The sequence below is a fragment of the Pelodiscus sinensis genome, unplaced genomic scaffold (assembly GCF_049634645.1).
Source record: "Pelodiscus sinensis isolate JC-2024 unplaced genomic scaffold, ASM4963464v1 ctg114, whole genome shotgun sequence".
Taxonomy (NCBI): Eukaryota; Metazoa; Chordata; order Testudines; family Trionychidae; genus Pelodiscus; species Pelodiscus sinensis.
This window is the reverse complement of record NW_027465902.1, coordinates 232,976-260,905: the sequence shown is the minus strand read 5'-3', so window position 1 is coordinate 260,905 and position 27,930 is coordinate 232,976. Positions and strand designations below refer to the sequence as shown.

At 60.3% G+C, this 27,930-nt stretch overlaps 2 long non-coding RNA genes across 2 annotated transcripts; both read right to left on the bottom strand.

Annotated features, from left to right (window-relative positions):
* Positions 1-1,899: 1,899 nt before the first annotated feature.
* Positions 1,900-4,368, bottom strand: LOC142824408 (uncharacterized). The gene is made up of 5 exons (XR_012899295.1): positions 4,178-4,368; positions 3,789-3,892; positions 3,354-3,476; positions 2,732-2,799; positions 1,900-2,325 (listed from the first exon to the last, which is right to left on the bottom strand). It is a non-coding gene; the product is annotated as an uncharacterized LOC142824408 (long non-coding RNA).
* A 20,692-nt stretch (positions 4,369-25,060) lies between these two features.
* Positions 25,061-26,902, bottom strand: LOC142824394 (uncharacterized). The gene is made up of 4 exons (XR_012899291.1): positions 26,627-26,902; positions 26,192-26,314; positions 25,570-25,637; positions 25,061-25,166 (listed from the first exon to the last, which is right to left on the bottom strand). It is a non-coding gene; the product is annotated as an uncharacterized LOC142824394 (long non-coding RNA).
* Between the last annotated feature and the right edge of the window lie 1,028 nt (positions 26,903-27,930).

Here is a 27,930-nt window from a genome sequence, read left to right as displayed (position 1 = left end):
CATGAGCTTATGAAAATACCATGTAATCTGTCTGGAGATGTACCAAACGACAGACGGTATGTAAGGGGACATTGTGATGTTGCTATCTCATGGTTAACACTTGTAACTGGTCTTGGAACTTTTTACAGGACAAAAGGGGTTCCAGCCAGAAGGTCCTGTGTGAGAAGGGAAACTGAGGCACGCCACCATTTTGTTGGGGGAGGCCTGTGATGCCCTCAGTGATGTTACTGGCATCACTTCCTGCATCAATTTTGCGTTGGGGGTGTCACATTACCGAATTGGAGGGAAGCAGCCAGATCGCTGCTGTACCCCTAGGTGGGGGTGTTGGCCCCAGAAATCTGTATGAAAGGGAGCCATGTGGGGTATTGAATGGGAGCTTGTTGTTTTCTGATCCTGTGTACACTGTTTATGTGAGTATATAATGTCTCTGTGTGTAGATCTGTAATCTGTGTGGAAACTGAAGATTTCCCTGCATGTGGTTAAGCATTGGGCAGGGCCGAGCCTGTGGAGCCTGTGGACATGCTAATTACCTGTGGAACAATGGTTCTCAATGGGCCAAAGACACACCCAAAGAATGGGGGCTGTCCTGAGAGCAGCCAGCAGGGAACACAGAGAGGCTGAGGACCAGGTGACCTGCTACATACTAGAAGAGGCCAGGAAGGAGTATAAAGAGGCCATGTGGTCGATGCCATTTTGTTCTCAGCTCAGCACTTCATCCCAGAGGCAGCATTGCAGGGATTGAAGAGCCCGGAAGACCTGGGAACCCATCCTGATCGTAGGATGTGCAATAAGGACTTTTAACCAGCAGCTGCAACATCTCTGCTAGAGCCTGCATCGAGGATTGGGAGATTCGGTGCATGTAACGTACTGTACTTTAATAACCTTACTCTCAGGCTTTTCTTTCTTGTGATAATAAACCTTTAGATATAGATTCTAAAGGATTGGCCCAGCGTGATTTGTGGGTAAGGTCCAGAGGGTAAATTGACCAGGGATCTGTGGCTGGTTTCTTGGAACCGGACAGGACTTGTTCGGGGTAGGTGGGATTGGGTGCTAGGACCCCCCACCTGTGTATGAGGCCCGGGGCCATCTGGGGCACGGATATTGCTGGAGTGTCGGAGGGGTTTTGCTCGGGAGGTTTCAGGCAGGTTGCTGAAGCGCTCTGTGAGACTGGTTTTTGGCCTGTGTGGAGAGGTCGCCAGTCGGGGGCTGTAAGGAACCCCGGATTTGAGCAATTCGCCCTGAGCGGACGCCTTCAGCTGTGCCCAGACACGGCCCGGTCTGTCACAGACACCTCCCGGGGCGGGGCGGGGCGGGGCGGGGCCGTCCTTGCGAGGAGACAACCCTGAGCAATGGCCCCGACTGAAGGGTCACTCCGGGGGTGGAACAAGGGATCCACTGACGGCCACTCCCCAGTCTGGGGCCCAGGTGCCCCCCGGAAAGGCCCAGGGTCGCCCCTCCCCGGGGAAAGGAGAACGCGGCCCATTCCCGGCCCATTCCCAGCTCTGCCTCCCGGGGACGCTCCCAGCCCCACGCCCTGCAGCCCCAGACCCCCCGGCTCCGAGGTCACTTACCTCAAACCCCGGGAGGGTGGTGGCGACTCCCAGCAGGGCCGTGGTGCTGCCAAGGGCCCTGGCTCGCTCCTGGGGCAGGCGGGACTCCAGCCACGGGCTCAGGTGCTGGGGGGGAAAGAGGCAGGTCAGGACCCGTAGGGAGGCGCCGGTTCTGGGCAGAGCCTGGGGCTCCTCTCAGACTGTGCCCCCCCCCCCCCCCACGCCCAGCCACTGACACAGCTCCTCTCTCGGCCCCCCGAGGAAGCAGGGACAATGGCCCCGTCCCCCCCACGGGGCTCACCTCCATGATCAGCTGCAGCCTGGCGGTGTCTGGGGACTCGGCGAGGAGGCTTGCCAGTAGGGCCTGGAGGTCGACGGGAAGGGCCCGGATGAACTGCTGCAAGACAAGGGGGAGCCCTGGGTCAGAGGGGGGTTGGGGAATCCAGGCCACCCGCTGGCTCCGGGGTGCAGCCTTGAGCAGGGTCTGAGCCGCCTCGCAGAGCAGGGAGGAGCCCAGGCTGGGCATGGAAGGGACGGGCCCCCAGGGAGAGCAACGGGAAACCTGGAGGGAAGGATCCAAACCTGCAGCTTCTTCTCTCCCTCTGCCCCCACCCCCACTCCTCTCTGGAGCTCCAGCCCAGCCCGGGAGCAGGGCCCGGAGGGACGTACCTGTGTGTGGATGGGCTCCTGCTGCCAGTCCCCAGACACAGTCTGTCCCACGGCCGCCCTCAGCAGGGGGCTCAGGAGCTGGGCCTGTAGGGGAGGCTGCAAGGTGCTGGCAGGAGAGAGGGGCAGAGACTGTTAATTCAGCAGCAGGGCTGTGTCCAGACTCAGGGGGTTTTTCGGGAAAAGTAGCCTTTTTCCGAAAAAACATCACCTGCGTCTAGACTGCAGTCGCGTTCTTTCGAAATTAAATCGAAAGAACGCGGCTTTTCTTTCCACGGCGGTAAACCTCATTTCACGAGGAAGAACGCCTTCTTTGGAAAGTGCTTCTTTCGAACGAAGGCGTTCTTGAATGGAACTAGGGCTTCTTCGAAAGAGAGCATCCAGACTCACTGGGTGCTCTCTTTCGAAAGAGGCTTGCAGTCTAGACATAGCCCAGGAGACAGAGACTTTCCCACTCCCTGGTCAGGGGATCTGCTCTGGGGGGGAGCCGGCGGGGGGGGGGGGGGGGTCGGTACCTGAGGCTGCAGGCGGCGTTGAGGCAGTCGGCCAAGACCAGTGGGGTGGGGGAGTCCTCCATGATCTCCTGTGAGACCCAAGGAGACAAAGGGGCGTGTGAGGCTGGGGCCCCCAAGAGACGCTCACACGGCCAGCGCCCCCACCCAGCAGGATCCAACCCCACTGCCTCCCGCTGGCCTGTAGCCCCCCTGCCCGGCACAGGGCCCCTCCCAGCACCCCCCTCCCAAACCGGGACCAGCTCAATCCTTGTCCCCAGGCCGTCTCCTGCCCCTCACTGCCCTGGTGACCAGCCTCTGAACCTCCTCATCCCTGCTCCCCAGGCGCATCCTCAGCAGCCCGCTCTGCTAACCTTACAGCTCCCCCCCCCCATGGCCCGGGGAGACCCCTCCCTGTTCCGAATCCCCCTCCCTGTCCAGCACCCCAGACCTGCCCCATTTCTGTGTCCCTCCCTCCTCCAGCATCCCCACCCACCCTCCCCATGTCCACCTCCCCCTCCCCCTCCAGCACTCCTGGCCCCACCCATCCCATTTCCAGCACCCCCACCCGCCGCCATGGCCCAGGCAGACCCCTGTACACCCCACGTATCCCCTCCCCTCCTCCCGGCCGCCGCGACTCGCTCACCACGATCCTGGCCATCATGGTGTCCTTGCAGCAGCGCGGCGCCAGGGTGTCCTCGCCCCTTTGGAGGGCGGCGAGGCAGGCGGGGGGGACGGCCAGGAGGAACCGCTGCAGGGCGGCTGGGCTCTGCACCCCAGAGAGAGTCTGTGAGCCTGGGGCCTGCCTGCCCCCCACGGACAGCTGCAGGGCTCAGGCCTCCCAGGAGTGGAGGTGGGAGCTGCCGGTTGTCCAAGCACCCACACTCCCCCCCCAACTGCTTCCTCAGGCTTGTGGGGGCCCAGCTGGTGCATGACAAGAGACCTCAGCTTGGGGGGCCCAGGTCATGCAGGAGAAGGGGCCCCAGGGGGATCCCCAGGGACAAGCCCCTCCCGGAGGGGGGGACGTGCTGGGAAGGGGCCGGACAATCTCGGGTCCCCCCCGTGTGGAGAAGGTTCCTACCGTGTCCCGGGTGTGGAGCTGCTCTTCAATATCATAGATGGCCCCTTCCTCCACCCGGGAGTCCATCCGCTCCTGGCAGAGCTCCGCCGAGGCGCAGGGGGGCTCTGTGCAGGAGGGAAGGGACCAGGGTGACTCCAGCGGCCAGCAGGGGTCACGCGCCCCCATGTCAGGGACCCAGGGCAGGTTGGGCCCCACACGCCCCTCGCAGGGACCCATCCCCCTTCCACCCTCACATCTGCCAACGCCCTCAGCAGAGCCCCCACCAGGAACAAGAGAGCCAAGCAGCAGCTCCCGCCCCCATCCATTGCCCTGGCTGCGGGGCAGACACTGGGGCTGCCCCCCCGTGTACTGGGTGAGCCCCTGGGCCCAGCATGTTCACGGCCCCTCACCTGGGTCTGAGCGGCTGCAGGAGGTGGCCCGGCTGCAGCTGGAGGCCCAGGCGCTGCTGCTCACTGAGCTGGACCCACAGCTGCAGGGGCTGGTGCGGAGAGGCTGGGGGCTCCCGGAGACTGGCAGGTCCCTGGGGGCCGGGCAGGGCGATGCCCCCTGGTGGTAATGGGGGCTGGGCTCCTGGGGCAGGTGTTTCTCTCCACAGAGGAGGAGGCCCCAGAGCCACCCTACCCGGCTGCCCCGCTGGGCTGGGTCCCGCCTTCCCAGCCGCCTCTGGAGCCAGGTCCGGAGGGGCCTGGCCGGTGGGCGAGTCGCCCCGAGCTGGTGGGATTCAGCTTCCCCGCCCGCGGGGACGGAGGAGCTGCTTCCCACCGGCCCTGGGGCCATCTTCAGGGCTTTCCGGAACCACAGCCTGATGTGTTTGGCCATGCTGCAAATGAGGGGAGCAAAGGGGAGCTTGGGGCGCAGCCTGCAGAGCGAAATCCAGGGGTTCCAGCTCCCCAGAGCGACTGCCCCCAGCCCCCAAATGGCCCCTTGCTTATCGGCTCGGTCTTGCACAGGCACTTCTGGCCCTTGACCGAGGGCTGGGCCTGCCTGGAACCCAGCCGGCCCCGGGCGGGATCCAAACCCCTGGGGGCTCTTACCTTCTGCAAAACGCTGTCCGGATGTGGAACTCACAGAGGACAAAGCAACTGTGAGCAGGAGACGCACCAGAGCTAAAGCAACCGGGGGTCTCCAAAGTCCCCTGGGCCCGCCCCCCCCTTTATCAGCCTGAGATGTGGGTTCCTCTGTGAGGTCACCACCTCCCCACCTGCCCTTTGCCTGATCTGCTGAGGGCTGCCCAAAGCCCCTGTGAGGTCACTGCCCCCCCACCTCACCCCTGCCAGGCAAATGTCCTGCCTCTGGCCACCCCTCTGGGAAGTTGGAGCCATTCCTAGGGGTCCCCCCCACTCCCTGACTGGGCATCCTGCAGCCAGCAGCTCCAGTAGCCCCATAGGCTGCTCCCTGCCCTACACTGCAGGCTTCTTGCACAAGAACTGTTTCACACCGGAGTTCTTGCGCAAAAGGTCTCGTGCAAGAGCACCTCCACCCTGCCATGTGCTTTTGCACAAGAGTGTCCATGGCATTGTGAACGCTTTCTTGTGCAAGAAAGCTCTGATGACCATTTTAGCCATAAAAGTGTCTTGCTCAAATAGCCCCTGGTGCCCATCCACGCTGCCTTCTTGCACAACAGCTCTTGCACAAAAGGGGCTTATTCCTCGTGGGGAGAGGAATAACTCCTGTGCAAGAAGCCCTCTTTTCTGATGCTTTACTGCAAATTTACTTGCACAAGAATTCACGTGCAGTGTAGACGCGCCACAAGTTTTTGCACAAGAACAGTTGTTCTTGAGCAAAATGCCTGCAGTGCAGACGTGGCCTTGGTGTCACCCAGCACTGGACTTCCTGGCCAGGAGCAAGAGTTAGAGCCTCCCACTCGCCCCGCTGCCTCTCACGGGCTCCCGTCCGGCCCCAGCCCTGGGCTTTGCCCTAGCGCATCCCAGCAAGGCCTCTGGCCTGTGTGACGGCGCGTTGGGGGTCCCCTGTCTCCTGCACCCCGAAATGGCACAAACAGACCGCACCAGCCGGTGGAATAGAGGAAGTTTATTGCCTCTCCAGGATACAGCACAGCACAGATGTAATCTGGTTACAGAGCTGGGCTAGGATGCCTCAGGCCCCCTTGAGTTGGGGGGAGACTGGGCCCCTAAACTCCAGCTCCTCTCCCTAGGCTGTCTCCTCCATCCTCACAGCCAGCCAGCCACCAACTCTCTCACTTCCAGCCCTGCCCCCCAGCCAGGGCAGCATTCCACCTTCCTTTGTTCCTCTCTATGGGGGGTGTCTGGTCACTGGTTTGCATAGTGACTCATCCTGTTTTGCTGGGTCATGGCCCCCACGACAGCCAGTGGGGGTTACCCCAGAGCCAGCAGCATAGAAACCAGCCAGGTACCCCCACTACGTCACAGTTCTCCCCCCTCCGAGAGCGAACTGAGCAGGGTCACTCCGCTCGTGACCTAGGGAAGTTCGGGTCCTCTGCGTGGGAACCCGCCCTGGGGACATGGGTGCTCCCCTTGACTTGGGCCTGATGAGGCCCCACATGAGCTGGCTTCCCTCTGTCCACTCGCCGCCCCGCTCCAGGGCGACTGGCACGGGCCTGTCCTCCGGGGTCACACCCACCCTTCCGCTGGCCTTGATCTCTGGCCGGGGTCTCTCGGGCCGGGGCCATGAGCCCAGCGAGCCTTCTCTGGACAGCCAGGGCGGCTTCCATCCCCGATGCTCCATCCAGGGAGGTCTTCCCCTCCCATAACTCTCTCAGCAAGCCCAGAGGGTCCTCTATCTGGGGTAGAGACCCCCAAGCCGCTTTCCTACTGTCTTGGGCCTTCCCGCCCCTCTGGCAGGAGTCACAGGACCGGCAGTACCGCTGCACGGCTGTAAAGATTCCCGGCCAATAGAAGTGCTGGAGCAGCCTCAGCTGGGTGCTCCGGATCCCCCGGTGGCCCCCAACGGGGACATCGTGGGCCAAATACAGCAGCTTGAGGCGATACTTTCGGGGGACGACCAGCTGCCGCTGGACCCTCCATGCCCTCACCTTCCTGGGGGGAAGCCATTCACGGAACAGGAGCCCACGCTCCCGCAGGAATCTCTCCTGGCCACCTCTCCCCCGGGGCTGAGCTGCACGGAGGCCAGCCTGGTCCCTCAGCCTCTGCAAGGAGGGGTCTGCCTGCACCTCAGCCTGGAATTCAGCTGCTGAGGCAGGGATCGGGACCTGTCCCCCACCTCTGCCTAGGTCCGGAGTCCCTGCCTGGCTGGACCCCGTGTCCACTGGGATGGGACCCTGAGGCTGCTGCCAGGAGTCCTTCCCTGGACCCACGTTGTCAGCCCCCCGTTGGCTCTGGGTGGTGACTAGAGCCCGCTGGGATTCATGGGGCCACTCCTCTAGGTCATTCCCCATCAGCACCTCGGTGGGCAAGTGCGGGTGCACGCCCACTTCCTTGAGGCCTTCCTTCGCCCCCCATTTCAGATGCACCCTGGCTACAGGCACCTTAAACGGGGACCCGTCTATGCCCTTCAGGGTCAGCTGGGTGTGGGGTAGTATCCGCTCTGGGGCCACTATGTCGGATCGGGCCAGAGTCACCTCCGCCCCCGTGTCCCAGAAGCCCGTCACCTTCCTACCATCCACCTCCAGGGGTATGAGGCACTCGCTCCGCAGGGGCCGTCCTGCCCCCACACAGTAGACAGAGAAATCCGCCTCCTGAGAATCAGACCTCCCAGGGGAGGTGCACTGAGCATCCTTCCCCTCTCTCTGAGCTGAGGTTTGCTTGCCAGCCCCTGCCTCTGGGGCAGCCTGCCCTTCCTCCCGCCCCAGCCAGTTAACCCTGGAAAGTCCCCGGTCCTGGGACCTGGTGCACTGAGCCCTCTTGTGGCCTTTTTGCCCACAGCGCTGGCAAGTTAGGCTTTGGGCTGTCTCTGTCCAGGGCCTGGCTGGTTCTCTGGGGTATCGATGACTGGTCCTGGTCCCTGGGGCTCGCCTCGGAGGTGTCTCTCTCCGTTGCTCAGCCAAGATCCGGTCTCTGCGCGGTTCCCTCTCTCTCCGGGACTCCGGTTCACACCCGGACCGGCTCTCCGTGAACTCATCCGCCAGCCTCCCAGCCTCCTGGGGGTTCTCTGGTCTCCGGTCCTTGAGCCACAGCCTCAGTTTGGGTGGGCACGCTTCATAGAACTGCTCCATCATGACCAGCTTGAGCAGCTCCTCTGCAGTCTGGGCTCCGACTCCAGACACCCACTTGCGGCAGTATTGCGCCAGGCGGAATGCCAGGTCCACATAGGTCTCCCGTGGCTCTTTCTGTACCCCCCGGAACTTCTTCCTGTACATCTCGGGGGTCAGCCCGAACTTATGCAGCAGGGCCTCCTTGACTCGGTTGTAATCCCCTGGCTGTAGGTCCTCCAGCTGACTGAGCACTCCGGCCGCCTCCTGGTTCAGTGCGGGGATGAGCTCCTGCAGCCAGTCAGCTGGGGGAACCCGTTGCAGTCCACAGGCCCTCTCAAAGGAGCTGAGGAACCCGTCTATGTCGCCCACGTCCTTCAATTGGGCCACCACGAGCCTCTCCAAGCGTCTGGCAGTCCTGGGACCTTGGGGCCCATCCGCACTTGGCGCAGCCGGTGCCCCGCCGGTTCTCCGCTCTGCCATGGCCAGCTCATGCTGTCGCTGCCTCTCTCGGTCCTGGCGGTCCCTCTCTCGATCTTGGCGCTCCTTCTCTCGGTCCTCTACTTCCAATTCCTTGATCCGCAGCTGGATCTCCAGCCGCTGCAGCTCCGCTGGGCTGGCCCCTGCCCTAGATGGTCTATTACTTGCAGGCCTCCCGGGAGACGCTGTCTCATATCTCCAGTGGGTTCCAGTGCTCCTCCCCCTCTCTGAGCCTGACACACTCTCAGGGGGGGTCTGGCTGCTTCCCCTGGGGACAAGATCCTGGCCCTGTGGCTGATCATTCTCGTCCAGCTGGGCAATCAGCTGGGCCTTGGTTGCTTTCCGCACAGGCAAGCCCCTCTCTCTGCACAGCCCCACCAGCTCTGCCTTCAAGAGTCGGGCGTAGGCCATCTGCCTGCTGGGTCCCTCGGTGCAGACTCACCAGTCTAGTGCTGCAGCGCCCCACGATTCCCCGGAACCGCTTCGCTCTGCCTCACGGATGCCTGGCTCCAGGGCTCTTGCTTCTATGGCGCCTTGTCGCTTGCCGCTGGGAGCTTCATCCACGGGGTGCAGTGGATCCCACTCCTGACACCAGTGTGACGGCGCGTTGGGGGTCCCCTGTCTCCTGCACCCCGAAATGGCACAAACAGACCGCACCAGCCGGTGGAATAGAGGAAGTTTATTGCCTCTCCAGGATACAGCACAGCACAGATGTAATCTGGTCACAGAGCTGGGCTAGGATGCCTCAGGCCCCCTTGAGTTGGGGGGAGACTGGGCCCCTAAACTCCAGCTCCTCTCCCTAGGCTGTCTCCTCCATCCTCACAGACAGCCAGCCACCAACTCTCTCACTTCCAGCCCTGCCCCCCAGCCAGGGCAGCATTCCACCTTCCTTTGTTCCTCTCCATGGGGGGTGTCTGGTCACTGGTTTGCATAGTGACTCATCCTGTTTTGCTGGGTCATGGCCCCCACGACAGCCAGTGGGGGTTACCCCAGAGCCAGCAGCATAGAAACCAGCCAGGTACCCCCACTACGTCACAGCCTGCATTGACATGTGGAGAATCCACCACTGCCCTGGGGCGCTTTTGTCTATGGGACTCGGACTCACAGCTGAGCATGGAGCCTGATTTCTCCCAGGACTTGGGCTCTTTCCTGGCCAGGCCCTGGAACTGGTTCCACCTTTGTCTGCCAGGGACCGATACTGTCTCTCCAGGGAGGCCCTGCAGTGCAGGCACCTTCCTTTCCCCCCTCGGGAGCAGTCATTGTTCTGCACCCCACAAAGCAGTGGGGGGCTCCTGGCTGCCCCAGCTCCAATCTCTGAGCTTCTCTCTCAACGGGGGCCAGGCCTGGAGGCTCTAGTCCCCCTTGGTATGTATTTCTACACTACCCCGCTAGTTCGAACTAGGGGGGTAATGTATGCATACCGAACTTGCTAATAAAGCCCGGGATTTGAATTTCCCGGGCTTCATTAGCATAAAGCCGGCGCCGCCATTTTTAAAAGCCGGCTAGTGCGAACCCCGAGCCGTGGAACGAGGAGTACAGATAGTTCGGAATGGCTACGTAGTTCGAACTATCTAGCCCGTGCCGCGTGTAGCCGCGCGGCACGGGGTTCGCACTAGCCGGCTCTGGGGGCTGGTTTGCTGCCCTCAGCCCTGCAGTAGCCTGCTCCCCAGTTTGCAGCCCCTCCCATCATGCGTGGGGTCTCCTGGTACCGGAGGGAGGATGGGGGCAGACCAGGAAGGTTAATTTGATGTTGCAGCGGCAGGAAGAGGAGGGGTGGCGCAGAGGAGCTGTCAGTACATTATCCCAATACGCCATCCCAGTGCAGGCGTCGCACTCAGCTCTACCTGCAGAGGAGTCTCTATCTGCGCTGAGCAGAAAGGGGGTCTAGGACACACACACAAGTAGCCCCAGAACCATGCAGGAGCAGAGTCGTTCTGCGAAAGGGAGAGGTTTATTGGGTCTGCGAGGGCGGCCGTAGGGGGGTGTCGTGTGTGTGCCACTCATCTCCGTCTGGGCAGCGGCACCGGTCGGGCTCAGAACTGGGCACAGGACCCGACCACGGCACCATCGATCTCCAGTGTATCGATCTGCTGGAAGCCGCGGCAGAGCTGAATTGCAGAATGGCTGCCCATTGGCAAAGACCTTGAAATGCTGGTTCCTGCAGCCGATGGAGAGGAACCCACTCCTCCTGGGGGGAGGAGCAGCCAAGAGAGGGACCCACTCAGACCGGTCTGGCAGCGTGACGTAGTGGAACCAGCGCTGCCTAGGTAGGGTTTTACCTCCCCCCAGTCTGCTTCTGAGACCGAGTTTCCCCCTCTGCCCCATGGGCTAACAACAAGGCACTTTACAAACATTCTCTGTGTCATCGGCATTGTATGAAGGGGGAAACTGAGGCATGGAGCGGCATCTGATTTATATAGCTCAAGCCAGTCCCCACCCCTCTCGGTCTGCAGGAAAAGAAGCCAAGTGCTCTTGTTCCCACTACTCCTCCATTCCCCTGCTTCCACCTGATGTCAAATACACAAAGCTCACTACTTCTTCTTTCCTGCACTTAAGCCAAGCAGATCAGGATGGGGAGGAGACATGAGGGAGCCCCCAGGCTCTTGCTCTTTCTCGCACATACACACACATATATTACTTTAGAAAATGCCAGGTGTGAGCTAGAGGAGAATCTCCATTAACTGTTAGCACTATAGGGCATATGATACATACATAAAGCATTTACAGTCCATCCAGCAGAGGGCAACAATACACCCCGCACACATGTAGCTCCCCCTCCTTTTCCAAATGCCCCAAGATTTAAACTACTGGAGACTACCCATTAGCTGTTAGTTGTATAGGAACTATGGGTATGTCTACACTACAAAGTTAATTCGAACTAACAGCCGTTAGTTGGAAGTAACTTTCATAGGTGCTACACATACAAACCGCTAGTTTGGACTTAATTCGAACTAGGTAAACCTCATTCTACCAGGAGTAACGCCAAATTCGAATTCAGTAGTTGGAATTAAGGGCTGTGTAGCCACTTAATTCGAAGTAGCTGGAGCCCAGCCCTCCCCAGGTTCCCCTGGTGGCTGCTCTGGGCCAAAGCAGGAAAACTCCTCTCCTCTCCCCAGCCCTGGGGCCCTTAAAGGGGTAGACTCTGGCCAGACGGCACTTGCCAGAGCCAGCCCTGCCAGCAGTCTCTGCCCCGAACCAGGGGCTGCAGGATGAGCCAGGCAGCCAGTGCCAGCGAGCCATCCCCCCGCCCAGTCCCCCAGCACCCAGGGGCCAGCCAGGGGCCGTAGATGGCGCGCCCACTCCTGGTCTAGTGTGGAGGTCATGGACCTCATTGAGGTTTGGGGGCAGGCCCCCAGCGTCCATGATCTCTGTACTAGGAGGAGGAACGTGGCCGTCTACGGGCGCATAGCGGCCGCCATGGCCCGAAAGGGACACAGGCCACCCAGGAGCAGGTGCACCTGAAAGTAAAACAGCTGCGGCAGGCGTACGCCATGGCCACCAGGGGCGGCGCCGCAGCAGGGGCTGCCACCTGCCCCTACTTCCCTGCCCTCGACCGACTCTTGGGGGGTGGGGCGGTCCGTGCCAGCCCGGGAGGCAGCGAGCCGGGACTGGAGGGCCCTGACCTGGGCACACCGGAGGGGCCACCACAAGGAGTTCCAGCACTGGAGTCGGCAGGGTCATCCAGGGAGACCGTACCGGGGAAGTAGTTCGAATTAAGTAGTTCGGGGGAGGAGGCGGGAGGGAGACCAGGGACCGCGCACGTGGGCCATGCCTCCCACGGATCACACAGACACCTGTGCACGTGCAAGCACATGCCATGCCACGCTCCAGCTGCGTGACACCCAGGGGCCGTGGCCCAATAGGCACATGCATGTCTGAAGAGACCTGACATGCTCCTGACCCTGGGGCGGGACCCAGCAGGATGCTTTCCCTCCACACGTCTCCTCTACATGGAGGCAGGGGACATCTGTCAGGGATGGTGTAGACGGAGTTTGATCCTGCCTTGAGGGCGGGGGGCTGGACTCGATGACCTCTCGAGGTCCCTTTCAGTCCTATTATTCTATGATTCTATGATTCTATGATCTCCCCCCCCCCCGCCCGCCCACCGCCCCGGCCACACTATACATGGCACAGGGACATGGGTGCGGTCTTGGGGCAGCTCCCCGTCCCGGGGAGAGCCAGACATCCTGACCATGGCCTCTGTACAAGCACAGCGGCTCTGACGGTGCAGGGCATGGTCGCCCTCACGTTGCGGGGCGGGGGAGGGGGCTGGGCATCATCTACTGTGTCCCCAGGGAGAAGTGACCACTCTCTTTCTCTACAGCTGTACCAGCTGCTCGTGCAGGGCGCACCACCCCACCCGGGACATGCTCCCGCACCCATGGCCTGCTCCGGTCCGCCACCACAGAGCAGGAGTACTGGGACCAGCACCTGGGGTCCTTGCGAGCCCTGCACCACACCGTCAAGGCCTGGATGTGGGAAGACCTGCAGCTCCGCCAGGAGCAGCTGGCTGAGGACCGAGCCAGAAATGCAAATCTGCAGGCCCTGCTGCAGAGCATGGTGCCCTGTGCTGATCCTGCGCCTGCTGCCCCCCCAACAACTGTCCCTCCTCCCACTCCTGCCCCCCTCCCACCTCTTCCTCCTCAACCCCCACAGCCTCCTCCTCCTCAATGTCCATACCCCCCACCTCAACCTCTGCACCCTCCACCCCATCCCCCCGGGGACGCCGAGGCCCCCTCCCTTGCCGTGCTGGGAGGCGGTTGGCCCGGCGTCACCCCCACCCCGATCCCTGAGTTTCCCCTCCCCCTCTTTCCCCTTGCTTTCCCCTTCCAGCTCCCTCCTCCCAGTTTTCCCCCTCCCCTCTCCCACACTCTCTCCTGCCCTTTCCTGCCTCCTTTCCCCCGTCTCCCCACAGTTTTATTTCCCCTCCCCAGTTTTGTTAAATAAAGAGAGTTTGTATTTTTGAACACACGTGTCCTTTATTTTTTTTACATCAGGAAGGGGGGCTAGGGAGGGGTAAGTGGAAGAAGGTGAGGGAGGAATGGGGCATGAGCCCCCGATGGGGAGGACTAGGGTGGCTCTGCAGGCTCCTTGGGTGGAAGCTCTCCTGCAGGGCCTCCTGGATCCTGACAGTCCCCCGATTGAATTCAAATTAGCTTTTAGGTCTAGATACACTAGTTCAAATTAGCTTAGTTCGAATTAACTAATTCGAATTCAGTTAGTTCGAATTCGTGCTGTAGTGTAGACATACCCATTAATGACACACTCTTGCAGTTCTGATGCCATGCAACAGAGGGCAACAGACTGCACCGAAAACGTTGCGTATGAAAAAAAAAGCTTATTGAAGTTTTTCTACAATATTTTACCAACATTTTTAAAGCACAAATCGTTTAATTTCAGTTAAATCTTTGCCCTCAAACACTTCACGTGCAATGATCTTGGGCATTCCACACAATAATTTAGCATTGAAAGGCGATCTTTTCCTGTGCTTTGCGGTGACAATTTGGATTTGGGCATCCAAATCCAAACTGGCAGGAAAATGTCTATTTGAAACTAAACCTCACACAAGCCATTTGTGCTTCTAACTGACCGTTCTGTCTCCTTTCATTTGCAAAAAACTCAAAACAAAGGAAAATGTCAAATAGAAGCCCAGGTGGGATGATACGTCTGGTGCCTCCTGCCACAGCAACCCCCCACCCAGTGAGTGCAGAGGAGGCAATAACTCACTGGCTGCCGGGTTACGACAGGGGCAGGGAATTCCAGAAGAAACTCGCCCAGCAGAAGGGTTTGGCATTCCCCCTCGGAAAGAGCCACTTTCCTGCCCTGAAAAGACATTTCCAGGCTCAGTCATGCTGGGCGAAGCCCAGGAAAGGGGCATGGAGACAAAGCATCTCATTGGACAAGCCCGCCCCCCCCGTTGTGTCATCATATTTCCTTTGGCATCCGTTGCCATGTGTGACAGACCGGACCGGGCCGTGTCTGGGCACAGCTGAGGGCATCCGCTCAGGGCGAATTGCTCAAATTCGGGGCTCCTTACAGCCCCCAGACTGGTGACCTTTCCAAACAGGCCACAAACCAGTCCCATGGAGCGCTTCAGCAGCCTGCCTGAAGCCTCCCGAGCAAAACCCCTCCGACACCCCAGCAATATCCGTGCCCCAGATGGCCCCGGGCCTCATACACCGGTGAGGTCACTCGTCAGGTTGGGCCGGTGAACTACGAGATCTATCAACCGGATCGGAAGAAGAAAACCCAAATATTTCATGTAAATTTCCTGAAGCACTGGCGAGAACGGGAGGCCCTGATGATTACCCCCTAGCCAGCGGAGCCCACTCTAGGGCCGGAAATACCTGATCTGGGGGAGGAAAGAGAGCCACAGCTGGGAAACACCCTCTCTGCAACCCAGGTGAAACAAGCACATTGTCTCATAGGGTATGTCGACACTACCCCGCTAGTTCGTGGAATGAGGAGTAACGGTAGTTCGAACTAGGAAGCCTAGTTCGAACTACCTAGTTCGTGCCCCGTGTAGCCGCGCTGCACGGGGTTCGAACCAGCGGGCTTTTAAAAATGGCGGCGCCCCGCTTATGCAAATGAAGCCCGGGAAATTCAAATCCCGGGCTTCATCTGCAAGTGCGGTATGCCTACATTACCCTCCTAGTTCGAACTAGGAGGGTAGTGTAGACATACCCAGAGAGACATTTCGAAAGACCTTCACAACCCAACCCGGCCATACTGGGGTAATAACACATAACATTTGGACCCCTCCAGGCCAAGTGGTACGAGAAGGTACTCGGCCTCTCCCCCGCCAGATGCGGAAGGTAGTCGAGGAGGAAGTCCAGTCGATGCTGCAACTGGGAGTGATAGAGCGCTCCCAGAGCGAGTGGCGTAGCCCAATCGTCTTGGTGCCGAAGCCAGATGGCAGTGTCCGCTTCTGCATCGATTTCAGACGAGTAAATGAAATTTCAAAATTTGACGCCTACCCCATGCCGCGAACAGACGCACTGTTAGAACGCTTGGGGAGAGCCGACTTTATAACCACCCTAGATCTTACAGAGGGATATTGGCAGATCCCCCTGGACTCCGAATCGAGAGAAAAAACTGCCTTTTCAACTCCCCCGGGATTGTTCCATTTTATAAGGATGCCATTCGGACTCCATGGGGCCCCTGCAACATTTCAGCGAATGATGGACCGCTTGCTATCCCCGCATACGGCGTATGCCGCCGCGTACCTAGATGATGTGGTAATTTACAGCCAAGATTGGGAGGAACATCTCGAGCGGGTAGCGGCCGTAATGCGGACATTGCGGGATGCCGGCCTGACCACCAATCCCACGAAATGTAAACTTGGCTGGCAGGAAACCACCTACCTCGGGTACCAGCTGGGGTGGGGCCTAGTCCGGCCTCTAGTAGGGAAGGTGGAGGCGGTCCAAAACTACCCGGCACCCAACTCCAAGAAGAAAGTAAGACGGTTTTTAGGGTTGGCAGGCTACTATAGCCGTTTTGTGCCACACTTTGCAACTCGAGCCGCGCCTCTCACGGCGCTCCTCAAGAAAGACAGTCCTCAAAGGATCAGGTGGTCGCCGGAATGCAAGACAGCTTTTCAGGACCTAAAAGCCGCTGTGTGCAGCGAGCCAGTTCTGTTCAGCCCCGATTTCTCCCGGCCCTTCATTGTCCAGACGGACGCGTCAGACTGCGGACTGGGGGCAGTACTGTCCCAGGAAATTGAGGGAGAAGAACACCCAGTGCTGTATATCAGCCGAAAACTATTTCCTCGAGAGCGCCGCTACGCCGCAATTGAGAAGGAGGCCCTAGCGATAAAGTGGGCCATCGAGGCGCTGCGGTATTACCTCCTTGGAGACTCTTTTATTCTTTTTACAGACCATGCACCCCTACAATGGCTCCATCAGATGCGGGATACCAACAGTCGCATCATGAGATGGTACCTGTCCCTCCAACCGTATGTATTCACAGTGAAACACCGAGCAGGGAGGGACAATGTCGATGCCCTGTCCCGCAGGGAGGAAGAGCAGAATCCCGGTCCCGGAGATTGGGAGCTGGACTTAAGGGGGGAGGAGTGTAGGGGGGTGGAATGGCCACCCACTGAGCCGGAGGCGGAGGAACCCCTCTGGGAGCCATTTTGGGCCCAGCCTAGCCCCGCCCCCTCACCTGACCGGAAGTCAAAGGGCGGGACTAGGACTATAAGAAGGCTGCCTGGGAGCTCAGTCAGGGCCCAGCCCAAAGTTATAGTGAGGAGGCTGCTGTCAGGCAGCCCCATCATTGGGGAGCTTCACAGATCCCATCGAGCCCTTGTGGGGGATGAGCCGGGGGCAGAGCCAGGATTTTGCACTGGGAGCAGGGTGGGCTCAACCCCCCCTTGCAGCAGCAAGCGCCCCGCGATCTGCAGGGTGGGAGGCGAGTCCCAGTCCCCGCGATGGCCATGGTGCGAATCCTGAGCAGCGCCACTCGCCTTCCACAGGCATCTGTGGGGACTGGAAGAACCATTTCACAGCGGCGCAGAGCAAGGCCTTCGACGGGATCTACCGGGACCGCATGGGAGGCCTCCTGGGGGCGTTCCCCTGGGATGCGCCCTGGGATTGAACAGTGGGAATAAAGCATCCAGGAAACCACGAGGAGCCAGGGCTGAGTTGCTGGGAGTGGCTGGCTACCGTGGTTCACACAGCCTATGGGAGGGAATGGCTCCGGCCTGGCAGGATGGACCAGGCTGAGGAGCGTTGCCTGGCTTGGGCATTTCATGCCAGTGCTACCTGCCATGCCCTTGCCCTCCCTCCCACCAGGTTCCATAATCAGCCTGGCCTCTTATTGCCACAGGGAGCACCTCCAGGGTCAGCCTCCAGCCACTGCAGCTCGCTCCCTCGGCCTGTGACACCTCCCTGAACCTTACCGGCACCGCTCTACAGACTGAGGTGCATGTTCTGGGAGTGAGGTGTTGTGTCATCGTCTGCCCTGGAACTCTGGGTGCCTTAAATGCTCTGCTGCTGGGCTCACAGCCTGACACCCATAGCCTCCGACAAGCCCACAGAGCCCTGTGTGCGCCAGCCTGTGGCTTCCTTCTTCCCTCCAGAGCTGAGTTTCCCCCAGGCAGGCTTTTCGCAGGAGTACGAGGTGCAGGCTTCCTGTCTCCTCCTTGCTGGCAGGGCCCATCCCACTTAGCTCTGACTCCTGCACTCCCCACACCGCCAGCCCCCTGCCCTGAAGGACCCGAGCAAGGCCAAGTAAGTCTTCTAGTAAAATATTACAGCTTAAAAAGAGAAGCAATGTTTTGGTAAGAGAGTGAAGGAGAGAGGTACAGATTGGCCTTTCTCACCCTCGTTGTCTGAAGAAACAGTTCAGCATTCAGTAACTAAAGGGTTCACCCTGGAAAGTGGGTGACCAGGAAGTGTTGGCAGGTAGCCAGGAGAACCAATGGGAAGAACGTGTTAGAGTTGGCTTGAAAGGGAATCTGCCTGCTGCTTTTCCTTTGGGCATTCAAACCAAGAACTGGGGGGAAGGGAGATGAATACCCATGCCTAGAAATGGACTAGACTTTGGAAGTACAAACATGTGAGTAGATAGGGAATGTTTATAGTTCGACACAATTTTCTTTGTTTTGGTGTTTAGTTACCCCCCCTTACGCTGTAACTAAAACTGAATCCCAGGGAAGCAATTCTCTGTGTTTTAATCTATTCTTTTCTCAGCTGCTCTATAACACCTAGCAATGAAGTATCCTTTATCAAGAATATCTTTTTGTTTTGTTAATAAGAACACCCTTTTAAAGACTAGGATCTGATTCTTGTGTCCTGGAAAGTAATAGGAGGTGGGTGAGTGCATGACTAAGACTGAGAGGTCAGCTATCAGAGATTTTTATCAGGGTTTTCTTCAAGCTTGCTAGTGGTAGCAGAGCTTGGGATACCCCTCTGAAGAAGTTCCCAGGAGCCAGCATCCCACACCGGCAGCTCCTCATAGTTGTGCCATCCTCAGCTGTGGCATCTCCTGTCTGGGATCGGATCTCTCTGCTTGGGAAGAGGGAGGACGTGGCTTTGGAGGTCACTGGGGGGCCTGGTGCTGTGCAGAGGCAGCAGTCGGGCCCCACACACACTCCCCACATCAGTAGGAGCCATGGGGAAGCAGAGCACAACAGAGCAAGTGCATTTGTCCAGTGCTGTCTGACTCCGCCATGGCTCCTGCCACACAGAGAATAGAGGGGGCATGACTGCTGCCTCCATGTGGTGCCAGCCCCCCAGTGATCCCCAAAGCTGCATCCTAGGGTACAAGATGCCACGCAGGGAGAGGGCGGGGTGATGGTGAGAAAGAGCAGGGCATGGGGCAGTAATGGACAGGAAGTCCCAGGCCAGATTGTGCAATTGCTCCAGCTGAGGATGGCCCATGGGCTGGGGACAGTGCTGCTGAACACGATCTGGGGGTTATCCAAGATCACAAATGGGCATATGAGTCAACAAGGTAATACAGCTGCAAAAAAGGGTTTGTCTAAACAGGGCTCTGGCTTGTCAGATCTGGGCGGTGCCTGTCCTCCTCCACCAGTCTCAGCTGACGGACTCTGTTGGGTTCTGGCTGCCACACTCTAGGGAAGATGTGGGCCAGGTGGAGCGAGTCCAGGGGAGAGTCACAAAAATGATAAAAGGTGTAAAATACCTGACCCATGAGAACGCCATAGACAGTCTTGAGAAAAGAAAAGGTAGGGAGGGCCGATAACAGGCCTTCACGTGTGTTACGGGCTCTTCTAAAGGGGCTGATGATCACTTGTCTCTATGTCCACTGAAGTTGGACAATGTGGGAGGGACTTTACCTGCACCGAGGGAGATTTAGGGGAACTTTCTGTCCCTAAGGGCAGTTAAGCTCTGGAAGAGGCTCCCAAAGGAGGCTGTGGAATCGCTGTCGCTGGAGGCGTTTAAAAAGAGGCTGGGCAGACACCTGTGAGGAATGGTCCAGGGTGACGTGCTCCCCTCACAGCTCAGACTTGAAGATTTCAGGGGGTTTCTTGACGCCCTGCCCCTCCAGGGCTCTGTGCTTTCTGCCTCGCTGCTCTGAACGAACTCCCCGAAAACATCCATTGAGCTGCCTCATCATCCCTTCCCTCCGTAGCACTCCCCGTCTCCATGACGCCTGCAAAGCCAGGAGAACCCTGGGGCTGATGGTGTGATGAGACCACTGCCTCTCCTGGAGACGATGACTCCTTGTGCTGCCCTCCCAGGCAGTCTGGGCGCTGAACTTCTCTTCACTGATCAGGTGCCCAGCACAGGGCGGTTCTCCTCATGGCGCAGCAAACGGCTTGGCTGGGGCTGTGACAGACCGGACTGTGTCTGGGCACAGCTGAGGGCTTCCGCTCAGGGCGAATTGCTCAACTTCGGGGCTCCTTACAGTCCCCAGACTGGTTACCTCTCCAAACAGGCCACAAACCAGTCTCACAGAGTGCTTCAGCTGCCTGCCTGAAGCCTCACGAGCAAAACCCCTCCGAAACCCCAGCAATATCCGTGCCCCAGATGGCCCCGGGCCTCATACACCGGTGGGGGGGTCTTAACACCCAATCCCACCTACCCCGAACAAGTACTGTCCGGTTCCAAGAAACCAGCCACAGATCCCTGGTCAATTTACCCTCTGGACCTTACCCACAAATCATGCTGAGCCAATCCTTTAGCATCTAACATCTAAAGGTTTATTATTACAATAAAGAAAAGCAAGATGTTACAGCTGCTGGTTTAAGAGTTCTTGTTGCACATCCTAGGGTCAGGATGGGTTCACAGGTCTTCCAGGCTCTTCGATCCCTGCAATGCTGCCTCTGGGATGAAGTGCTGAGCTGAGAACCAAGATGGCATCGACCACATGGCCTATTTATCCCTCCTTCCTGGCCTCTTCTTGGCTGCAGGAGATCACCTGGTCCTCAGCCTCTCTCTGCTGGCCGCTCTTAGGTGTCCGCCCTCATGCTTTAGGTGTGTCCTTGGCCCATTCAGTGCCATTGTCCCACAGGGACTCGCTAATTAGCATGTCCACAGGCCGGGCTCTGCCCAATGCTCAACCACATGCAGAGAAATATTCAGGATCCACACAGACTACAGATTCCTAACTACACACACAGACGTTATACAACCACATAAATAGCTTACATAGGACTATCAGATAATAAGCTTCTATTCAGCACCCCACATGGCCCCCTTTTCTACCATTTTCTGGGGCCAACACCCCCACCTATGGGTGCAGCAGTGATCTGGCTGCTCCCCTCAAGATCCAGTAATGTGACAGGCAGTGACTGGAGGAGCTGCCTGGGCATAGACTGTAACCCAGGGGCCCACAGTGCAGCAATCAACAGCAGTGTCTGTGTCTCCCCAGCCCCCATTCAGAGCTGAGTACAGGTACCTCCCCAGCCCCCTCCCCACCCCCGTCTCCTGCTCACAGCAGGTCAATAGGGTTCTCCCATTCTTGGGCCTCTGGTTCCCATGCAGCTGCTCCCAACAGGAGTCCCTTGCAGCCCGGCAGGCTGGGGCATCACCAAGGTGATGACGGATACAGACACCAGGAGGAGCGAGACGAGGGTGCAGCCAATGGCCTAGCGGGCAGGAGATGTGGCCGGCCCTGCAAATGGAAAGGACCTGGTGACAGTCGGGTGCAAAGTGGCAAATGGCTCTGCAGTGCCAGCACTAGGCACAGAGCAGCTGCCGTGTAGAGACCTTGTGTGAGTGCCCAGAGGGCTAGATCTACAGGGGATCATGCTGCAGGGGGCATGTTCCCCCGACAGGAGGCCGAAGTGACAGAGGCTGTTGGGGACTCTCCTCCCTTTGCCCAGGTGGTGTTGGAGGAGCAGGGAAGGACCCAGGTTTGCTCAGGCTGCACCAGGACTTGGTGCAAAGGCCTGACAGGAGCCAGCAACGGACACAGCAGCCCAGACCCTCTCGCCTCTCCCCAGTATGGCTGGCAGCTCACAGGGGCGACCCCGCCCTGGGCACGAGGCCTTGGCACCGGCTGTGGGCTCAGGAGGGGGCGGACATGGGACATAAGCGATGCCGAAGGGAGGGGTGTGGGCATTAGAGGCCACTACCATTTCCCCGCCCCCTTCCCCGCACCTACCCCTGCCCCTGTTCTGAGGCCACGCCCCCACTCATTCCACTCCCCCCTCCCTCTGCTGCTTGGGCTCCCCCACCCTCACTCAGGTTCGCTGGCCTGAGGCTGGGGTTACGGTGCAGGATGGCTGGGGAGTGGGGCGCGGGAGAGGCTGCGGGTTGCAGGCTCTGGGACAGGTTCAGGGCAGCGATGGGAGTTTGGGTGCAGACTCAGAGGCAGTTAACTGTGGGAGGAGGATCCAACAGGAGGCTGGGGTTTGGGGTGGGGGGTGTCTACCCCAGCTGCCTGAGAGATACTAGACTGACTCTGGTTTCCTTGTGTCTCTCCGGCTGGGCTCTCACTCCCACTTCTCCTCTCAGGGTCCCTGCCGGCTCCCCTGCTCTATCTGAATGCGTCCCTGGTGCCTCCAACCCCCCCAAGCCTCACGAATGTGGACCCGACTGAGACATCTCACTCCCCTGGCACTCCAGCCCCAGCACAGATTAACTCTCCTGGGTTCCAGGGAGAGTGGCATTTGCGGGTCCCTCTCAATCTGAGGGGGGGCCAAAAAAGAGGGATCCCCGAACCTCAGTCCTCCCTGTCCCTTCCCCTCACCTCAGTGAGGCTTGTGGGTTTTGGAAGAAGGGTTTTTGTATTTTGCTTTTCTCGTGTGTGGTCCCCAACTGGTTTTTCTGGGGGTCAGTGGCCCTGGAGACAAAAAAGGTTCCTCATCCCTGCCTTTAATAAAGAAAACTTTGAAACCCTTTGTGGTAGACAGAAATTAACATTTTACCTTATTAAAAATGAAGTTTCCTAAAGTTAAAACACCTAATCTGTGTAAACATTCAAATTAAACCAGTCACCCAAGCTCCAGCACTAGCACAATGGCGCCGCGTGATGATGCAATGGACGGTGCGCACCCAGGCTCCTACCCTCAGCTCTCTTCTGCACCCAACCGCCCCATCCCAGACCCCAAACTCCTCGGTAGAAATGTGGCCCTTGACCACTTGCCAAAATGCCCCCCCCCCATTAAAAATTATTGACAAAGACTGATCCAAATGGTTTTTGAAACGTTATTTAATCCGAATTGAAATACATTCTATACAAGTGGGAGGGTTGGGGGGAGGGGGACGCAGCTGCTGGCTCCTCAGCTCCTTGTGCTCTCACTGGCTGTCTTCCTGCTGCAAGGGAAGCAGAATCCGTCACATTCATCCCTGGGGACTCAGGGGTACTGGGCCCCCTCAGCATTTCCACCCTCCTCCCCCCTGCGCTGAGACTTGTTCTGCTCTCTGGTCACCCCCCGTCAGGCCCGCAGGGTGAGCTTCTGACCCACCCAGCAGGGACGTGGGGAGGGGGCAGCATGAGGAAAGGGGCGGGGGACTCCCTGCGGGGATGGGAAGGAGACCCTGGCCCTGCCCCACTCTCCTGCATCTGCTCCGGCTGCTCACCATGTATCCCAGGAGCTGATGGGCCTGCCCATGCAGGGCGTGGGCCAGGACCAGCCCGGCCTGGCTGGGGCGCCTCAGGGGGGAGCGGGCAGCGAGCAGAGCCTTGTCTAAAAAGCAGTTCTCCTGCTCTGGCGTGAAGAGCTGCCCAAAGACCTGAAATCAAGAGCACGGGAGGTTTCAGCTGACGGCCCAGAGCCCGGCCCCAACTCCTGGGGCTAAAACAGCTTCCTCCTTCTGCAAACTCCCTTCCAGACCCTGCACCCAGACGCTCTCCTCACCCTGCACCCTAACCCCTGCCCCAGGTCACACCTTCCTCCTGCCCCCAAGACCCTCCCAGACCTCACCCCCCTCCGCACAACAGAGCAGCCCTAGGCCACTGGCCAACATCTTGGAGCGACCTCCATCAAAAAGTGTTGCCCCCCCCCCCCCGCCCTGCTTCCCCTTCTATGGGAGATCCGGGGCAAGGTGCGGCGCTGCCCCTAGGAAGCGCCGCCCCTTTGAAACGCCGGAACAGCGTCACAAAGGGGCAGCGCCGCCCTGTCCACGGCTCGAATAGTCGAGGGAAAATGCATCGACCATTCGATCAGCGACTCCCCGCTTCCCACCCCGCGTCCTACCCGCACGAGGGCCCCAGCCAGCCCCACCCCCGAGCCCTGCCCTGCCCTGGCAGCGCGTCCTTACCTCTCCCACCCGCACGGTGTTGCTGTGAGCCAGGACCCATCTCTCCTTATAGTAGTGCCTGCACCACAGGTCCTCTGCCTGGTGGATGTTGAGGCCTGCAAGAGACAAACCAGGGTGATTCTGCTGGCAGGTCTGAGCCCTTCCCCTCCCACGGGTCCCTGCAGGCATCCCTGGGCAAATGGAGGGGCACAGGGGGCAGAAGGGGAACACAGAGGGACGCATCCCCCCTTGGGCCAGTCTGGGGAAAAGGGCTGGGTCCCCTCCCCCCGCCGCCGGCAAACTCTGGGTGTCCCTGGGGCCCAGGTCCCGGCTGGGTTCCTTACCCCTGTGGTGCAGGAGGAGTCGGTACAGGCTGTGCACCCCCTTCCGGGCCAGCCGGCTGACGTCTTCGGATGGGTCCGAAATAAAAAGGCCCAGCTGGGCCACGTGGTGACCCATCCTCGGCCAGTCGGCGGAGTTCTGAGGGGAGAGAAGAGGGGGGGTCCCTCAGCATCCTGGGGCTGCACGTCCCATGCTAACGGCCGCCGAGGCGGTTCTGAGCTCAGGGACGGACAGAGACACCTCCCGGGGCGGGGCGGGGCGGGGCGGGGCCGTCCTTGCGAGGAGACAACCCTGAGCAATGGCCCCGACTGAAGGGTCACTCCGGGGGTGGAACAAGGGATCCACTGACGGCCACTCCCCAGTCTGGGGCCCAGGTGCCCCCCGGAAAGGCCCAGGGTCGCCCCTCCCCGGGGAAAGGAGAACGCGGCCCATTCCCGGCCCATTCCCAGCTCTGCCTCCCGGGGACGCTCCCAGCCCCACGCCCTGCAGCCCCAGACCCCCCGGCTCCGAGGTCACTTACCTCAAACCCCGGGAGGGTGGTGGCGACTCCCAGCAGGGCCGTGGTGCTGCCAAGGGCCCTGGCTCGCTCCTGGGGCAGGCGGGACTCCAGCCACGGGCTCAGGTGCTGGGGGGGAAAGAGGCAGGTCAGGACCCGTAGGGAGGCGCCGGTTCTGGGCAGAGCCTGGGGCTCCTCTCAGACTGTACCCCCCCCCCCCCACGCCCAGCCACTGACACAGCTCCTCTCTCGGCCCCCCGAGGAAGCAGGGACAATGGCCCCGTCCCCCCCACGGGGCTCACCTCCATGATCAGCTGCAGCCTGGCGGTGTCTGGGGACTCGGCGAGGAGGCTTGCCAGTAGGGCCTGGAGGTCGACGGGAAGGGCCCGGATGAACTGCTGCAAGACAAGGGGGAGCCCTGGGTCAGAGGGGGGTTGGGGAATCCAGGCCACCCGCTGGCTCCGGGGTGCAGCCTTGAGCAGGGTCTGAGCCGCCTCGCAGAGCAGGGAGGAGCCCAGGCTGGGCATGGAAGGGACGGGCCCCCAGGGAGAGCAACGGGAAACCTGGAGGGAAGGATCCAAACCTGCAGCTTCTTCTCTCCCTCTGCCCCCACCCCCACTCCTCTCTGGAGCTCCAGCCCAGCCCGGGAGCAGGGCCCGGAGGGACGTACCTGTGTGTGGATGGGCTCCTGCTGCCAGTCCCCAGACACAGTCTGTCCCACGGCCGCCCTCAGCAGGGGGCTCAGGAGCTGGGCCTGTAGGGGAGGCTGCAAGGTGCTGGCAGGAGAGAGGGGCAGAGACTGTTAATTCAGCAGCAGGGCTGTATCCAGACTCAGGGGGTTTTTCGGGAAAAGTAGCCTTTTTCCGAAAAAACATCACCTGCGTCTAGACTGCAGTCGCGTTCTTTCGAAATTAAATCGAAAGAACGCGGCTTTTCTTTCCACGGCGGTAAACCTCATTTCACGAGGAAGAACGCCTTCTTTGGAAAGTGCTTCTTTCGAACGAAGGCGTTCTTGAATGGAACTAGGGCTTCTTTGAAAGAGAGCATCCAGACTCACTGGGTGCTCTCTTTCGAAAGAGGCTTGCAGTCTAGACATAGCCCAGGAGACAGAGACTTTCCCACTCCCTGGTCAGGGGATCTGCTCTGGGGGGGAGTCGGCGGGGGGGGGGGGGTCGGTACCTGAGGCTGCAGGCGGCGTTGAGGCAGTCGGCCAAGACCAGTGGGGTGGGGGAGTCCTCCATGATCTCCTGTGAGACCCAAGGAGACAAAGGGGCGTGTGAGGCTGGGGCCCCCAAGAGACGCTCACACGGCCAGCGCCCCCACCCAGCAGGATCCAACCCCACTGCCTCCCGCTGGCCTGTAGCCCCCCTGCCCGGCACAGGGCCCCTCCCAGCACCCCCCTCCCAAACCGGGACCAGCTCAATCCTTGTCCCCAGGCCGTCTCCTGCCCCTCACTGCCCTGGTGACCAGCCTCTGAACCTCCTCATCCCTGCTCCCCAGGCGCATCCTCAGCAGCCCGCTCTGCTAACCTTACAGCTCCCCCCCCCCATGGCCCGGGGAGACCCCTCCCTGTTCCGAATCCCCCTCCCTGTCCAGCACCCCAGACCTGCCCCATTTCTGTGTCCCTCCCTCCTCCAGCATCCCCACCCACCCTCCCCATGTCCACCTCCCCCTCCCCCTCCAGCACTCCTGGCCCCACCCATCCCATTTCCAGCACCCCCACCCGCCGCCATGGCCCAGGCAGACCCCTGTCCACCCCACGTATCCCCTCCCCACCTCCCGGCCGCCGCGACTCGCTCACCACGATCCTGGCCATCATGGTGTCCTTGCAGCAGCGCGGCGCCAGGGTGTCCTCGCCCCTTTGGAGGGCGGCGAGGCAGGCGGGGGGGACGGCCAGGAGGAACCGCTGCAGGGCGGCTGGGCTCTGCACCCCAGAGAGAGTCTGTGAGCCTGGGGCCTGCCTGCCCCCCACGGACAGCAGCAGGGCTCAGGCCTCCCAGGAGTGGAGGTGGGAGCTGCCGGTTGTCCAAGCACCCACACTCCCCCCCGAACTGCTGCCTCAGGCTTGTGGGGGCCCAGCTGGTGCATGACAAGAGACCTCAGCTTGGGGGGCCCAGGTCATGCAGGAGAAGGGGCCCCAGGGGGATCCCCAGGGACAAGCCCCTCCCGGAGGGGGGGACGTGCTGGGAAGGGGCTGGACAATCTCGGGTCCCCCCCGTGTGGAGAAGGTTCCTACCGTGTCCCGGGTGTGGAGCTGCTCTTCAATATCATAGATGGCCCCTTCCTCCACCCGGGAGTCCATCCGCTCCTGGCAGAGCTCCGCCGAGGCGCAGGGGGGCTCTGTGCGGGAGGGAAGGGACCAGGGTGACTCCAGCGGCCAGCAGGGGTCACGCGCCCCCATGTCAGGGACCCAGGGCAGGTTGGGCCCCACACGCCCCTCGCAGGGACCCATCCCCCTTCCACCCTCACATCTGCCAACGCCCTCAGCAGAGCCCCCGCCAGGAACAAGAGAGCCAAGCAGCAGCTCCCGCCCCCATCCATTGCCCTGGCTGCGGGGCAGACACTGGGGCTGCCCCTTTCCGCCCCCCCCCCGTGTACTGGGTGAGCCCCCGGGCCCAGCGTGTTCACGGCCCCTCACCTGGGTCTGAGCGGCTGCGGGAGGTGGCCCGGCTGGAGCTGGAGGCCCAGGCGCTGCTGCTCACTGAGCTGGACCCACAGCTGCAGGGGCTGGTGCGGGGAGTGACAGGCTGGGGGCTCCCAGAGACTGGCAGGTCCCCGGGGGCCGGGCAGGGCGATGCCCCCTGGTGGTAATGGGGGCTGGGCTCCCGGGGCAGATGGTTCTCTTCACAGAGGAGGAGGCCCCAGAGCCACCCTACCCGGCTGCCCCGCTGGGCTGGGTCCCGCCTTCCCAGCCGCCCCTGGAGCCAGGTCCGGGTGGGCCTGGCCGGTGGGCGAGTCGCCCCGAGCTGGTGGGATTCAGCTTCCCCGCCCGCGGGGACGGAGGAGCTGTTCCCCACCGGCCCTGGGGCCATCTTCAGGGCTTTCCGGAACCACAGCCTGATGTGTTTGGCCATGCTGCAAATGAGAGGAGCAAAGGGGAGCTTGGGGCGCAGCCTGCAGAGCGAAATCCAGGGGTTCCAACTCCCCAGAGCGACTGCCCCCAGCCCCCAAATGGCCCCTTGATTATCGGCTCGGTCTTGCACAGGCACTGCAAGGACCTGAGGGTATGTCTACACTACAATGTTAGTTCGAACTCACAGACGTGAGTTTGAACTAACATTCCTAGGTGCTACACTAGCGCTCCGCTAGTTCGAATTTAAATCGAACTAGCGGAGCACTTAGTTCGAACTAGGAAAACCTCATTTTACGAGGATTAAGCCTAGTTCGAACTTACTAGTTCGAATTAAGGGCTGTGTAGCCCCTTAATTCGAACTAGTGGGAGGCTAGCCCTCCCCAGGTTTCCCTGGTGGCCACTCTGGCCAACACCAGAGAAACTCTATTGCCCCCCTCCAGGCCCCAGACCCCTTAAAGGGGCACGGG